The sequence below is a fragment of the Rutilus rutilus genome (assembly GCF_951802725.1).
Source record: "Rutilus rutilus genome assembly, chromosome: 9".
NCBI classification, from domain to species: Eukaryota; Metazoa; Chordata; class Actinopteri; order Cypriniformes; family Leuciscidae; genus Rutilus; species Rutilus rutilus.
The window spans coordinates 38,375,273-38,391,198 of record NC_140223.1 but is presented as its reverse complement, the minus strand read 5'-3'; positions in this window follow the sequence as shown (position 1 = coordinate 38,391,198).

Below are 15,926 nucleotides of genomic sequence, written 5' to 3'. Positions count from 1 at the left end.
GGCCAGGGCGGATCAGACAGTCCATCGGGCGGCCAGGGCGGATCAGACAGTCCATCGGGCGGCCAGGGTGGATCAGACAGTCCATCGGGCGGCCAGGGCGGAGCAGACAGTCCATCGGGCGGCCAGGGTGGATCAGACAGTCCATCGGGCGGCCAGGGTGGATCAGACAGTCCATCGGGCGGCCAGGGCGGAGCAGACAGTCCATCGGGCGGCCAGGGTGGATCAGACAGTCCATCGGGCGGCCAGGGCGGAGCAGACAGTCCATCGGGCGGCCAGGGTGGATCAGACAGTCCATCGGGCGGCCAGGGCGGAGCAGACAGTCCATCGGGCGGCCAGGGCGGAGCAGACAGTCCATCGGGCGGCCAGGGTGGATCAGACAGTCCATCGGGCGGCCAGGGCGGAGCAGACAGTCCATCGGGCGGCCAGGGTGGATCAGACAGTCCATCGGGTGGCCAGGGCGGAGCAGACAGTCCATCGGGCGGCCAGGGCTGAGCAGACAGTCCATCGGTCGGCCATGGCAGAGACGACCCCTCGGCCGGCCACGGTGGAAACCACCCTTCAGGTGGCCATGGTGGAGACGACCAGGGCGGAGATGACCCTTCAGTCGGCCATGGTGGAGACGACCAGGGCGGCGCAGGCTGTGCAGGTGACCAGGACGGGGCAGGCCCTTTGGGCGACCATGGCACAGGAACAGACACCAGCACAGAAACAGGAACAGACACCGGCTCAGGAACAAACACAGACACCGGACGTGAACCTTTCCGTGAACCGTGAAGGTAATGACAAAGAAAGTAAAACGAGGCATGTATTATTGACGTTAACCTGACGAGAGAGAGAGAGAGAGAGAGAGAGAGAGAGAGAGAGAGAGAGAGAGAGAGAGAGAGAGAGAGAGAGAGAGAGAGAGAGAGAGAGAGAGAGAGAGCACTTCTGTTGAATGCTCTTGATTGCTGATCGATTTCATGAACGAAACATTCGAAGCACGATACTCTGTATCACTAAGTACCAAAAATGAAAGTATCGGTATTGGACTCATTCTGGAAAAAGTGGTATCGGTGCATCCCTATTACTTAATCATAATAAGTACCTACTCAATAGAGTATGCGATTTCGGACGCAGTCACTGTTTCAGATTTATGGCGGGAGAAAACAAACGGGGTGGATGGATTTTTACCAAAATAGGGTGGTTGTGTGCACACACTGCAGATAAATAGTTCACTATAAAAGTGAATTTTGCATAATAGGTCCCCTTTAAATAAAAAAAAAGAACAAAAAAGAAGATCTCTAGTGGTTACCTTGAGTAGAGTTCATGTAATTGTTTTGAGGTAATGTTTCCACTATTCATTATCTCTCTCTGACAAATCAAGAAGCTGAAACAAAATCTTTTCAAAAGCAAAATTTGATTTATCAGAGGCCACATTAAAAATAACATATAATGTTACCATATTCACTCACCGGCCACTTTATTAGGTAGCTAATTTGTTGATAAGGAAAGAAGGAGGTGGGAACCGGCGCGAACGTTTAAACATTTTAATAATAAACAAACAAAACGAAAGAAAAGCGGCAGCCCCTCACGGACGACTGCCGTACAAACATAAACAAAACACAATCTAAAATCCAACCTATAAACGTTGCGTACGCATAAAAAAGCATTGAAATGTGCGTACGCAATTTTCCACAGACATATCGGGATTTATAAAAAAATTTACTTTGCGTAAATATGTGCGGCCACTCTAGACCGTGCGTACGCACTATTTTACTGGAGTAAGTAATGAAGTAGAATGATTTAAACTGTTTTACATCTGATATACACATTTAGATTAAATATGCCCCTCTCATTAATGGAGTTAAGCACTGAAATTTCATGAATTCATTATCCAGAAGGGTGATCAAACGGTCCATTGGCGGGTTTGAATAAGTCTGATGACAGTAGGCTCTATGATCTCTACTGCACACAGGTGCTGTTGGTGTCGTGGACAGACAGACAGTAGTCTAATGATAACCATTTTCGGGGTCTTCCCAATATTATGAAAAAAAACTATTGTATTCGAAGGACAGAAGTTGAAGGTAATGGTAAGATATGCATATTTTTAAATGTTTTGTCAGTGAAGCGCTGAGTCAGACAATTACTTACACCGCAAAAAATAAGGCCCATCTGTTTCCATTAAAAATATATAAACCAGCCTAAAATATGTTTATCTTATAGGCAAAATTGCATACATTTGATTTGCTTAAAGCAATTAAAAATAACCTAGGTAACACTTTATAATAACTGCACACTATTAATCATTAATTAAGCATTAGTAAACAGATAATTCATCATTTATAAAGCATTAATAGACATTAATAAGCAGTTTATAAATACAGCTATACATGCTTTATTCTTGATTTCTAAGTGATCTTATGAACCACTGACAACTCCTTAATAACTGGTGTGTAAATAATGCTATACTTCATTTAGAAATGATAAATTGATCATTAATAAAAGTATGAAAAAACAATTAATAAACACATTATAGATATGCTTTTAAATCAAGTATAAAGCATTTATATCTGTAAACTGCTTATTAATGTCTATTAATGCTTTATAAATGATGAATGAACTGTTTCCTAATGCTTAACTAATGATTAATAGCGTGCAGTTATTATAAAGTGTTACCTTTATACAATATTGATTTAGGGCCTTTTTATTCTAAAACAAGGCAAGGACACTGAATGATTTTTAGTAATGCAATGTGACGGCACATCGTCCTTTTCTCATATTTTCCTAATGTGTTAAACATGGTATCACATGGATGGAAATATGCATGGAAATGATATGCAGATGACGTTGCGCATAGTAAAACGAGGCGTTGTAAGCTCCTTTTGAGGTTATTTTGAAGAGGAGACGGGGTAGAGATGCATGTACGCACAATCTTCCACTGACTGGGTTTTATAAAAGGGAATTTTGTGCAGGTTCTGGCGTAGACAGCTCCAGTAGTAATGAAAAGATTTATCATGGAAACTAGCATGTATAAACCTTAATTAAACTATTTAATGATCAATTAAAAATTAATTTATACCTGTATGATATTACGATGATTATGCTGAACAAATTTAATTAATTATATTAGGCAGGCTTGGTGGGTAATCCTAATTGTATTTTACTTATCAAGTTATTATGAATTATTAATAACAGTATTTTGCATATAATGCATTTTTGAGAAAAGGCAGACATAGCTACTTGAAATCTTTAGCTTTGTGTATGAGGGCTCATAGACATTATTTAACACAGGGGACGAGGGGGAAAATGTAACAGTTCTTTATTCACAGGATGTTGCAGTCTATTGGATCATTGAACAGGTGAGTGAAGAGCATAAGCAGCAGGTCAAACAATAATCACACGATAAGTCTTTCTTGTGTAGGATGGAAGATGAACACGCCGAGGATATCTGGTCTGAAGGATTGAATAGCTTGGAGAGGACAATGAAGGTAGTTGGTATATCAAGGTGAGTTGTTGGGTAAGTTCACTCTCATGTACAAACTGAGGAGACCGGACAGTGAGTGAGTGAGTGTGAGCTGTGTGCTTATAATGGGTGTGCTTGATGAGGGTATGACAGGTGTTACTCTGGTGATTGTGAACGAATGGGTGGAGCTGAAGGAGCTGATGGCATGCTGGTTGAATCCATGACAAACAGCCAAAGTTCTCTCTTTTTTAGATGACATTTAGGGTACGTTTACACGACAACGATATGATTCAAACGGAGAAGTTTTTCCTTTGAGTTTTCTGAGTACAGACGACACCATTGTCAAAACGATCCCCATTCACACGGATCCGCGAAAACAATAAAAAACACTGTATTCTGCTGCCAGGCCATTAGATGGAGATGAAACACTGTAGACTGAACATGTAATACGCATGTGCATGACGTCAACGTCTTCAGAGATTCGTGTTTTTGTTGTTTGCGCGGAAACCGTTTTCAAAAGTTTGCGTTTTCAAGCACCCAAAATGCTGTTGTCGTATAAATGAGCGGCCAAAACGCGTAAAAAGTTTAACAGTTTTAGTTGAAAACGGTGTCATGTAAACCCTTAATCTGAAATCAGATATATCGAGCAATGCTGAATTGAATGAGTGATAATTTACTTGAAATTAGGTATCTCAAACAAAACTTGTGAGTACCTTTCAAAGATTTAACTTGGCGTTCTCCCAAAAAAGTGTAAAACCAGCTTATCAGATTATATCACATCATCAGATGGTCCATGTACGATCCGTAATGTCCCTTTAACATTCCTCACATTATGCAGTGAGTGGTCAGGTGTTGTCTCTGTACTCACTGTAGTGGAAATACATCTGTAAATAGTAAGTCTCATAATGGTATTTTTCACTATGTATTAACAAAATTTAAATGAGTCAATAAACCATCAATCCTTCGTCCAAAACGTGTTTTTGTCTTTGATTCACTGTTTATATTTTAGACCTGTCGGAATGGTTTTCGTGGGAACTTGCATACATACGTCACTCGTCCGTGCATGTCTCGTCATATCCGTAAATAGAGAATAAAGTTGTTTCAGCTACTTTGATGCGTGTCTGGTGTGGGAGTGGCAGAGGTTAGTTGTCACAACGAGTGAGAAAGGTTGACATGGCGCAGCTAAATCTTGAACCTCCAGGAAATCACCCATTTTAAACAAGAATAGAGGAGAGTCTGCTGGCAAAAAGAGAATCAACATTGGCTTGGCTTTTCGGAGATGGCGAGAACTGAGGGATTTAAAATGTGGTAAATGCAACGCGGAGACATATAAATTGATAAACACACAGATAAATTGCCATATTTAGCTCTCTAACAGTTCATTGGACAGTTTGTAAAGGGTCATGGAATGCCGAAGGACAACCAAAACAATGTTCTTCCGCAAAGGCCAAAAGTTAAGATGAGTGCAAATCTGACAATACCCATCTACAAAATCTCTAAAACTGTCTCAATTTCTGTAAACATGATAAAATACTAGAAAACCAGCACTATTTAGTGATACAAAATGTCAGGACAAGGTTAAAAAAAAAACAGTCTTGCAAGATTTTCAGGTCTGTCTCCAAAGCCATCAATTGATCATTGGTTTCCAATATTAGACATGCTTTATTAGATTACTAAACAACCAGATGAGGTAGTAATTATAGCTTTGCTTGTCAGGAATGTGTCTGTTCATTGATAATCTATACTGAGAGAACCTCTTCCTGTATATACGGCAGCCCAATCCCCAAAAGACTCCAAACAGAGAGGAACCTTATCCAGTCCTAAAAAAGTCCTAAAACAATGTATTGACACTCATCAGTATGGAGATCGACCCTCTGTTCTTTTTTTCCCTGAAAATTACTCAATTAAGCTATCCATTCATACAAGAACATTAATTCCTCCTGTCCAGACAAATATCCATATATTCATCTGTGCGCAGAGCGGTCATCTAATCCCACATAAGGTAAATCAATTAAGAATTTGTCCCAGAACGCTGTATTTCATTGGAAAGAGACAGAGAGAGAACACATTTCACTTTGGAGATAGAGCAGTGTTAACATCTAAAAGCTGAATGGTTAACTTCATAGAGAGCAACTAGTTAGGTCTATATTATTTTTAAATTAAATATTAAAAATAGGTATTTCATCTAATGCATGCTTTCTCAAAAACAAAGTGCGTGTCTAATTCAAACAAAATAGCACTAGTTGAAGTTTCTCATATTAAATAATGGTATAAGATGGTGATGATAAATAGTGACTACCATATTTATGTACTGTACCATGGTATCTACATTTAATTTTAATATACTTCAAAGAATGTCCGAAAATACTTGGTAATTCAAGGGTTATTTTTTATCATTTAAATGCCTTCACGTTTGTTATAGAAGGAGAAATTAGACTTAAATAAATACAGCCATCTTTTAGGCTGTCTTTTATTATTTGATATAATAATAATAATTGGTCACAAACATATGGCTTACATTTGGCAACGTAAAAAATTTTTTTTTCTTAACTTGCTTCAGATTAAGGGTAAGTTGCTCTTGGTCAAAGAAAAAAAAATGTATGTGTTTAAAACTGTACATAAATGTATTATCTCTTATCTATAATTTATTTTATTAATTGTTATGCAATAATAACATTTCTACCTGGTTTCTTTAATTTCTTTAACAAAACAGACTACTCAGGATTTATATAGCATGTAAATGATGGAACGGTTTTTATAAATCATTTTATAAATGTCAAACAGCAAATACCTAAAGTCTTTTCCAGAAAAAAAAAAAGGTTTCCTCTTTTCATCCAAAACATTATAAATAGAACAGTACTTAGAAAAAAATTGTTTCAGTTAAAGGTTTGAGCTGGAGTATAAAAAAAGAATAACAAAAGAATAATAATATAAAAAAAAAACTGTAAAAACTTACTTGGCCAACATGTTTTCTTACATGCTTCTCCTTTTCACAGCCAGACAGAAATAATGGACACTTCCAATTAAATGATCACATGACTTAAAATATGTACACTATTTTGTGCACCTCTTTCCTCACTTCCCTGCGGCCAGCAGCATTATGGGCGAGAGACTTCCTGTAGGATGCTCCAGTCCATACTTTTGTTGAGTTTTTTTAGACAACGTCTAATGTGTTCTGTTCGAGGGTGTCATTATAGCTACAGAGCGCTCAGAGCCGTTTCTGAACATTGATGAGTACACTGTGGCTTGATACAGCCCTAAGAAAGCTGACTCATGACTCAGTGAACGTGAGTCACTCAAAATGCTTTATTGTAAGCCATGTCTTCACACTGCACAACTTTGATGGGTCCCTCCCCTGTTAACTGAAGTCAGCCGGATCCCGGCCGTATCCAGATCAGATGGTGGACCTGCACCTGGACCCATCCATGACGCATCCCTGAAGTGCCAGCCTCATCAGCCCTGTGAAGGCCTCATCGACACGACAGCCATCGGCACTGATCCTCAACAAACTTGTCTCCATACCGGCGAGATGACTCTGACCTCCAACCAGATGGAACTGGATAAATATTCTGAATGTTGTGATCCAGTCTGACTTCTGACCTGTAATGCTGCCTGGATCATCATCATACACTGTTCATACACAGAGGAGAACTGGCCCCCGACTGAGTCTGGGTTCTCCCAAGGTTTTTTTCTCCATTCTGTCACTGATGGAGCTTTGGTTCCTTGCCACTGTTGCCTTGGCTTTTGGCTTGCTTAGTTGGGGATATTTAATATTCAACAATATCATTGATCTGCCTTACTTAAGGTGGACGATGACGCAATTTTCTTCTAGAAGCAAACTTTGTTGTATTATTTTCCTGTTATCACTGTAAAGCTGCTTTGATACAATCTGTATTGTAAAAGGCCCTATATAAATAAAGGTGACTTGACTTTAGCTTTTTGTTCATCAATATCTTTCTCAGGCTAGTCTTCTTTTTTTTTATTGTTGTAAAGCAGACTTACCATACAACTGGTAAGATTCAATTTTTTGTTGTCACTAAAACTGCAGTACTGGTGATTCAAATAAAAGTCTGCATTGAAAGTGATTCAGTGGCACTCAACTGAAAAGCCAGCTTATTTAATGAGAGGAAATTAAGGCAAATGCTGTGAAAACCTCAGCCAATCTCTGCCTCCTATACAAACACACACACGCACGCACACACACACAAACACAAACACATGTTGGGTTTTTATGTTTAAGGGGGGTATTTATACTGTTCAAACTGTATATTCTCTCCCCTTACACTTACTCTACCCTTAAACCTGCCCATCACAGAAAATGTTCTGCATTTTTACATTTTCAAAAATACATCAATTAGTATGATGTATAGGCTGTTTTCCTCATGGGGACCAGGATTTTGGATATTGCCATCTTTGTGGAGACATTTTTTTTTTCCCCAAAATGTAGTTTACCAGAATCTCAGTCAAGTACATATTAAATACAACCGGAATTGTGCTATGCTTGTGTGATTGAATTCCTAAAAAATGTAAAGAGCAATTCACTGCTCAAGGGGATTTACAATTATGTAGAAGTATTATTAGCGTTCCACACATTATCCTTACGCTTATAAGCTTGCATAACTATAATTGAATATTTCATTAGAAGTGAAAACAACATGAGTATCACCCCCTTTTTCACAGACAGATAACAATCCAGCAGAACCCGTGCAGCTTCTGTACAATTTAGCCTAAACAATTCAATGAAATATTCAGGGGTAAGACCAAAAGGACCCTAAAACATCTGAGAAAACAGGGATTATTGGACCGTTTTAAAGCAAACACATAAGACTCATTATCACTGTGGCATATTGGCAGGCTCATTTGCTTTTCACAGTGAGTGTTGGGTCCAAAAAACCCTCCCCCCTGGGATAAACACGTGTATGGGGAGCGGGGGCGCTGTGGCCCCAGCAGCAGGTGGCCCATTGCAGCCTAATGAACACAGCAATCTGTTACTATCGCCACAGCGCTTTTCACCAGACAATTAGGCGACTAAGCGTGTAATTATTCTGGGCCAACAAGAAGAGGCTCTCCTCTAATTTCATCTTTACATTTCTGTTTACTCACTCACACTGCTCTCATTAATGAGAGATTTTCCAGTCTATGCTAATTGGTTTCAATAACATTCATTTTAGTTGAAAGGGAACGATTCTGTTAATTGAAGAGTGGGAGAGGAGGGGCAAAGATATAGAAATAAATAAATGAATGAATAAATAAAAAGAGCCTGCGTCTTTTTATTTTTCGAGAGCGGCTGATGCTTTGAACGTGATCAACAGGTTCAGAGCTAATGAAATTAAGTGACGCCGGCAGTGGCAGAAAGGAAATCGCAAATTAAAAGCAATTTATTTTTCATTGAAGCATGTGGCAGTGTTCAGGTGCAATTAATGCGCAAAGCTTAAGCGCAAGAAAGAAAAAAAAAACTAAAAACACCTTGGGATTGTTCCGGAGATGGTAATAAACACTGTGGATATTTGAGTTGCTAATCATTTAAATGTTTTTACTGAGTTTGCACACATATGTGCATGTGCGAAGGAAAGTGAAGCTAGGTTTTCCTCCATATTTGGCTCTGCGCTGTTAAGATGGGCTTACTTACAATATGACTAGAAGTCTCTCAGTAGACCACAGCTAACACAAGATAATTTGAGATGATTTGCATACAATTTGCATAATATCAGGACACAAGCTACAAATAGGTATGAGTGTGTCTTAATTACAATGGGCTACACTTTTCAAGAAGGCATGCTTGCATTCTAATTGAGTTAGCTGCTGCTTGCATTCAAGACGCAAATTCAGTCAAGCAAAAATGCCTGTTTAGGATGTGTTCAGTGTTGTTCAGTAATTATGTTCTATTAAGCACTATCCCTACTCCCCTTGGGTGAAATGCTTTAAGTAAAATTATTCAACATTTAAAGGTGGGAAAAGCAATTTTAGTAACAAAGATTTTTTTTTCCCCTTTTTGTTAAGTACATTTTAAATAATAAAAGAGGGATAATTGTACAAGAATAATATATATATATATACAGTACATACATAGGTTATACAGTAATTCATTGTACCTTGTACTCCTTATACCTCACAGCTCAGAAACACACAAAAGGATTATTTTCTCATTTTCTGTAGGAAATAGGAGGAGAGCGAGAGGCACTCAATTAAAAAAAACGCCATCATTTTAATATTGCATTAACAATTACATACCAATTAGTGGGAGTTTTTTTTCTCTCTCTCCGGTTCTCTAAAGTATGGTCATTAATTGATGTGCAGGGCTGTATTCAGGACTGGGGTACGAGCACCTGAGGTTGCCAAGGTTACCAAATGGAATCCTCCCTCAGACATCCCTGATCTGCATAATTCCATCATATAATTCAGTGGCTTTCAAAGTGAGGTTGATGAATGGCACCTTCAGAAGATAATATTTCTGCATGGCTGTAATAAATCTTATGTGAAGTGCTTTGGGTGTGTGTATGCGTTTAGTTTTTTGGGGGACATAGAAGGTAGGACGAAACTCATTGAGCACCCCTCCCCCCATCCCCATTTCTCTTTGTCTGATTCTCTGCAGATATCATAAACATAGAGCAAATTACTTGCTTACTATTTCTTGGTTCAGAAGAACACCATAGCCTGAACTTTTTAAATATATTTATTGTGTTTCATCAAATGGCCTTTTAATGTCTCTTATTAAACAGCTCTTTGGAATACTTCATTGCGATTGGTCAATCACAGCATTCAGTGGTCACAAAATGAATCGGATAATGACCGGCTGACTGCATATTACGTCTTACTTGGTACGCTCTGACAATCTCCTTTAGGTTGGAAAGTTATTTAAATGTCAAATTGAACGGAAGTGCACATGTACACGTTTATGCTCTGGAGTCTCTAACATATTCACTAAGAACTAAGACAGACCTAAAGATCGCTGTTCTAGCGGGACCTGATTGACCAAGATGCCAGATAAACACCTGTGATATTGATCCCCAATTCCAAACAGTCTGGAGCCAAGAGGCCAGAACGCCATGTTCTCCACACATTGCTATTAATAAAACAGCGTAGGTCAAGCAGAACTGACCCCAACGCCTCAATAGTGTTTAAAAACAGGTTCGACCCTGGCGATAGTGATATGACCTTCTCTTCATTTATTCATGGCAGTGGTTATGGCTGTCTCTCTTTTGTCCGCTCCTATCAGGAGCGCTTGTTTGCCTTTAGCGGGTGCATGTATTTACCATGCATTAAGCCTCATTAGACGTTAATTGAATGTTTGGTCGCTATGGGGCGAGTGGTGATGGAGAGAGTGTTATAGCTAATGATGAGAGAGGGAAATGAAGAGGGGGAGTGTTTTTTCCTCTTCCCACTTTTTTTGTGTGTCCTTACAAATATAAACACTTCTTATTTAATTTCCTTCTCTTCCTCTTTTGATTTTCATTAGATGAAAGAAAATAGTCTTTATTGCTCCCATGCCATTATGTGTGAGTGTGCTATTTGTGTGTCTGCCTGCATGTAAGAAAGAGAGATACACGCTAAGTGAAAAATCAAAGTCACAAGTGCGTATTTTCTCTGACACACCTGTGAGTGATTGCATTTGTTTACTAATTAGGTTTTATTTTCCATTATTAATGTTTTTAATAAGCCCAGAGTCAGGTGTGGCTGACAGTAATGAATGCCTCATTCTCGAAGTTCGTTATTGGCGAGCTGCTCTGCTCCCTAATAAAGGGATAATTACTCCATGTTTGTACAGACATAAAGAACTGAGTATTGACTTTTTGACAGGCTGTGACGCCGCTCACGCTAATGACATTTTAAATTGTATGTTTATAGCTATCACACAATGAGAGAGTTCATCATGTTTTCGATAGATAGATAGATAGATAGATAGATAGATAGATAGATAGATAGATAGATAGATAGATAGATAGATAGATAGATAGATAGATAGATAGATAGATAGATTTTGAATGTTATTTGTGCTGAAAATAACAGGAAACTTGTAATCACTTTAACCAAAAGATATGAGAGCCCTCAAGGCAGGAAATTAAACAGTTAGTGGCTTTCTAGATGTGAAATTAAGGGTGAACCATATCACACTCTTTCTAACTAAACAGTTGTGGTCAGGCACAGATTCAAGGGCATTTCTCCTGAGGCCACTCATTTTGAACGGGCCTGCGTATAAGTAATACTAGTAGTTCTTGAGTGAGTTTTTCCGTATTTCAACAAACCAACAGATGATGTAATGATGAATGTTGAATACTGGAAGCTTGGGGCTTCATTTGTGTACACCTTGTGACTTTTAGGCATGATCATTTAAGAGAATCAAGAGAAATGGTTTATGATAAATGAAACTACTGTGGAGATAAGGCCTGTTTGACACATACAGGGTTGGGTTTTTACACTCTTCTGCATGACAGAGCTGCAGCTTTGCACAGGAAATTAAGTTATTTCTGGGTTACAACAGCAAGTATTTTCTTTAACACTGGCAATAAATTATAAGATGGTATGCTGCTTCTGACATAGTTACAAAATAAGTTTTTTATTATTATAGATTTTTTTACAGTAGCATAAGTATGTGTAAAAAAGGCCTGTTAATCATTAAAAATGTTTACTCTTAAAGTGCCCGAATATTATTTTTTACATGTTACCTTTCATGGTGTATCAGCATTTCCCAACCCTGTTCCTCAAGGCACAACAACACCACACATTTCCAAACTCTTCCTAATCAAACACACCTGATTCAACTAATCACCTTGTTAGTAGAGACTCTAGGACCAGAAATAGAAGGGAGCTATTTGAAATTTGCACTGTTGATGTGCCTCCAGGAACAGGGTTGGAAAGCACTGTTATATGGGCCATTCTATACAGAATTGGTTCAAAGTCAGATTTGGAAACATCTTGAAAAAAAAATGTGTCTTTTTCCATAAATTTTGTATGTATGCAAATTGTATAATATCCAAGGTACACATTTCTAATAATTGTGCAGTTAATTATCATATTTTTCCCCTCCCCAAATTTGTCACTACCGAAACACAAAAATAAATAATTTACTAAGAAGGCTTATATTGATCTATTCATATTTTGTTTACATCTACCTTGTAAATATATTTATTGCTATAAAAAAAAAGATTATTACAATTTTAACAATATTTCAATATAATTTTTAAGATTTGTTGTATTTTGAATCCAATCTTTCTTTGTAAAAGGCATTAAGTTAATCATACTGATTTCAAAGTTAAGGATTCATTAGTTTGAATATACTTTGAACCAAACACTAAAATAACATCTTAGTTGATAATTCAATATACTTTATTTTAGACAAAACATCCATGCTTCGGTCGTGACGGCACATTTTCGGTAGTGACAGTAATGCTTTGGTAGCGGCCACAACACATTACAGAATTTTAACTCGCATACTAAAATACTACTAAAACATACTAAGATACTAATGATTTGCATAACTGTACTAAAATTTTGTTTAATTCCCCCAAATAAATGATTTTGTGTTCCCTTTTGTCACTACCAAAACAATGATGACATGTTTCGGTCATGACTGTTTCGGTAGTGACAATTTTAGATACTGCAATCTATTGAGCCTAACTCAAAGATTCTAATCGGCACATGGTTAACTAGCACAGTTCTGAACAGTTGAACACACACAAAAACTACATGTTATCGAATAACACTCGAAAAAACCATGATGTCACAACCGAAACGATTGTTTCGGTAGTGACAATTTAAGATACTTTTGAACCTAGTTCAAAGATGATAATCAGCACATGGTTACCTAGCACAGCTCTGAACAATTGTACACACATAAAAACTAAATTTCATGGAATAACACCCAAGAAAGTTTGCTTAATTGCAGAAAAAAGGTGTTTGGTAGAGACGTTCCTTAAAGTTACACACAGACTTTCAGAATTTTGAACACATTTCCCTCAAAATGATGGTAGCCTACCTATCTACAATGAAAGAGAGGCTATGAGAGAGAGAGACACAGGAATATTTCCTGTTCAAAAATGTAGGGGTGTGGTTAAAATCAGTCTCAGCCAATGGACTAGTGATGTGAAAATGCGAAAACACATTTTTTTTACATAAAGTTTCATGATTTAAAAATATTTTTTTTTTTTTTTTTTTTTTTTTTTTTTACTTTTTAAAATAAATCAAAATGATATTTTTAAAAACAACAATGAAAAAAAAAAAAAAAAAAAAATTCACTATTTTCACAAGTTGAAATTTAGGGGTTAGGGTTCGGAATTGCCACCTCCCAATTGAAAGTACCCAGTAAATTAGGATTTTATATATATTACAGTTTTTTTCAGTCGCTAACAAGCGTTTGTCCAATCAGTTGTCACATTTTCAAAACTCTAAACACAATTAGCACAGCATCGGTCTTTTGTGGCCATACCATTCACACATTTCTTGTCGTTTTCACACAATATGCAGTCAGTGAACACATTTCCATAATGCTTACATTTTCTTAACAGACTAGATATACCTCCCAACAAAATAATGGACTGTTTTTGTAGTATTTACAAATGTTAACACACAACATCCCACAATAGCAAAAACAATATTCCAAACCTTAGATACAGTATGGACTGCATTTATTTATTTACCATTTAAATTAAACTTTTACCATTTTTGTAAATTTCATGATTTTAGCAAAATGTGATTTTGATTGCTAGCAAAATGTGTTGCTTTTGAACAATGTCATGAAGAAACAAGCTTTTCGAGTCCATATGCATCTTCCTGGAGTAATGATGCTGAAAATTCAGCTTTTCATCACAGGAATAAATTACATTTTACACAATTTATTACATGACATATATATTTTTAAACAGAAATCAGTTATTTCAAATTGTACTAATATTTCACAATATGAAAGTTTATAAAAACCTCTGATGATATCAGTTCAAAAACAATATATCAGTGAGAGTCAAGGAGCTACAACGACAATATGTCCAGGTATAGTGTACTGTATATTCAATTCAATGTCCAGTTCTATAAGCTTTGCACTTTGCAAGTAGGTAACCTACACAGTAATAGGTTACAGTATAGTATACAGTAATGACATGATTTACATAAACTTTGTTTTGAGAGTTATGGAATTGGAGGTCAGCCATGCCCCTCATGAATTCATATACATAGATGAGGCAGGATTCAATCTGGCCAAATGGCGTCAACCTGGACAAAATGTAATGTGAAGGTGGAAGGTTTATGACCATCAGCCACATGACCAGATGTCCCTCCTTGAAGCCATGGATGCTGGCTCCAAGGGTGGATCCGACATACCAAGCAGTTTTATCCCAGGTGCATCGCCTTGGATGATATCAGATGTGATCTTGATGAAAACATGTGGCTTAACCCTAAAGAGATTAGATACAGTAATTTTGTGGGGGGTTTTGTGGGTGTGTTTTTTTGTTCAGAATGCTCTTGTGTGTTTCATGGATATTTTGTTCACTGTAAGCAATACTGTAAAACTTTTTCTGTTCTATCAAACCGTGTTTCTACTGTACCTCCTGTAGTAAACAGTAAAGGAATAAAAAATGATTTGCTTTTTACTGGAATGCTTATGAATGTGAACAGTACTGTACATGTGGACAGTTCCCAACCAATAAATTTAGTGTAAAAACGGTGGATTGCATATTTTGCATGCAAATACCTGTAAAACTGAAACATAAAAGTCTATGCAGTTTTAGTAATGTCAACAATAGCCAGGATTTTGAAACCTGGTGTACTTTGATTGACTGCATGTACCTTGTGAAGTGAAAACAAGTGTTATTCTTTGACAGAAAAATTTCATTTTGAGTCAGATTTCCAGTGTTTTGGTAAAGTTAGTGTGTGCAGAGAAACATGTGTTCTGTTTTGAAATGAAGAGTTAGTATATATTTAACTAAATGTGTTTTTGAGAAGACAATTAACCATTTGGCCAATTGTGTTTTGTAGGTGTGAGTCTGTGTTAAGAGTTTAGAAAAAGTATCTGAAGTATGGGTAAGCACTTGTTAGCGATTGAAAAAAACTGTAAGCTTACTGATTATGGGGCCACGCCCCCCTCGCCACACTGATACGGCCTCAAACAATGTAGTTGTAGCTGAGGCCTGGAAGAGTTTGGTTAGTGTTTTTGACATGTTGACATGTTTTCTGCACTGCAAGAGCAAATACACTTTGCTCCATTTGCTCTGTTTAGAGTAGAAGGAGCAAAACCTTGAGGACCACATGAAGGAAGGTGTGCCTTGGACTGCTCATTAAGGGTGCTTTCACACTTGGTTCGATTGCCTGTTCCGAACCCGAGTTTGATTGCTCCCCCCTCCCCCTGCCTCCGATGGACTATGTTCACATTATATTATTTGTATTCGAACCGCAGTACGCTTGCGTCATCAAGCTGCTGCTGGCGCGTACTCGTGTTGCTTGGTAACCGCTATGAAAAGGCGTCAAAATGGATAGAATTGCTCGTTTCACATTTGTT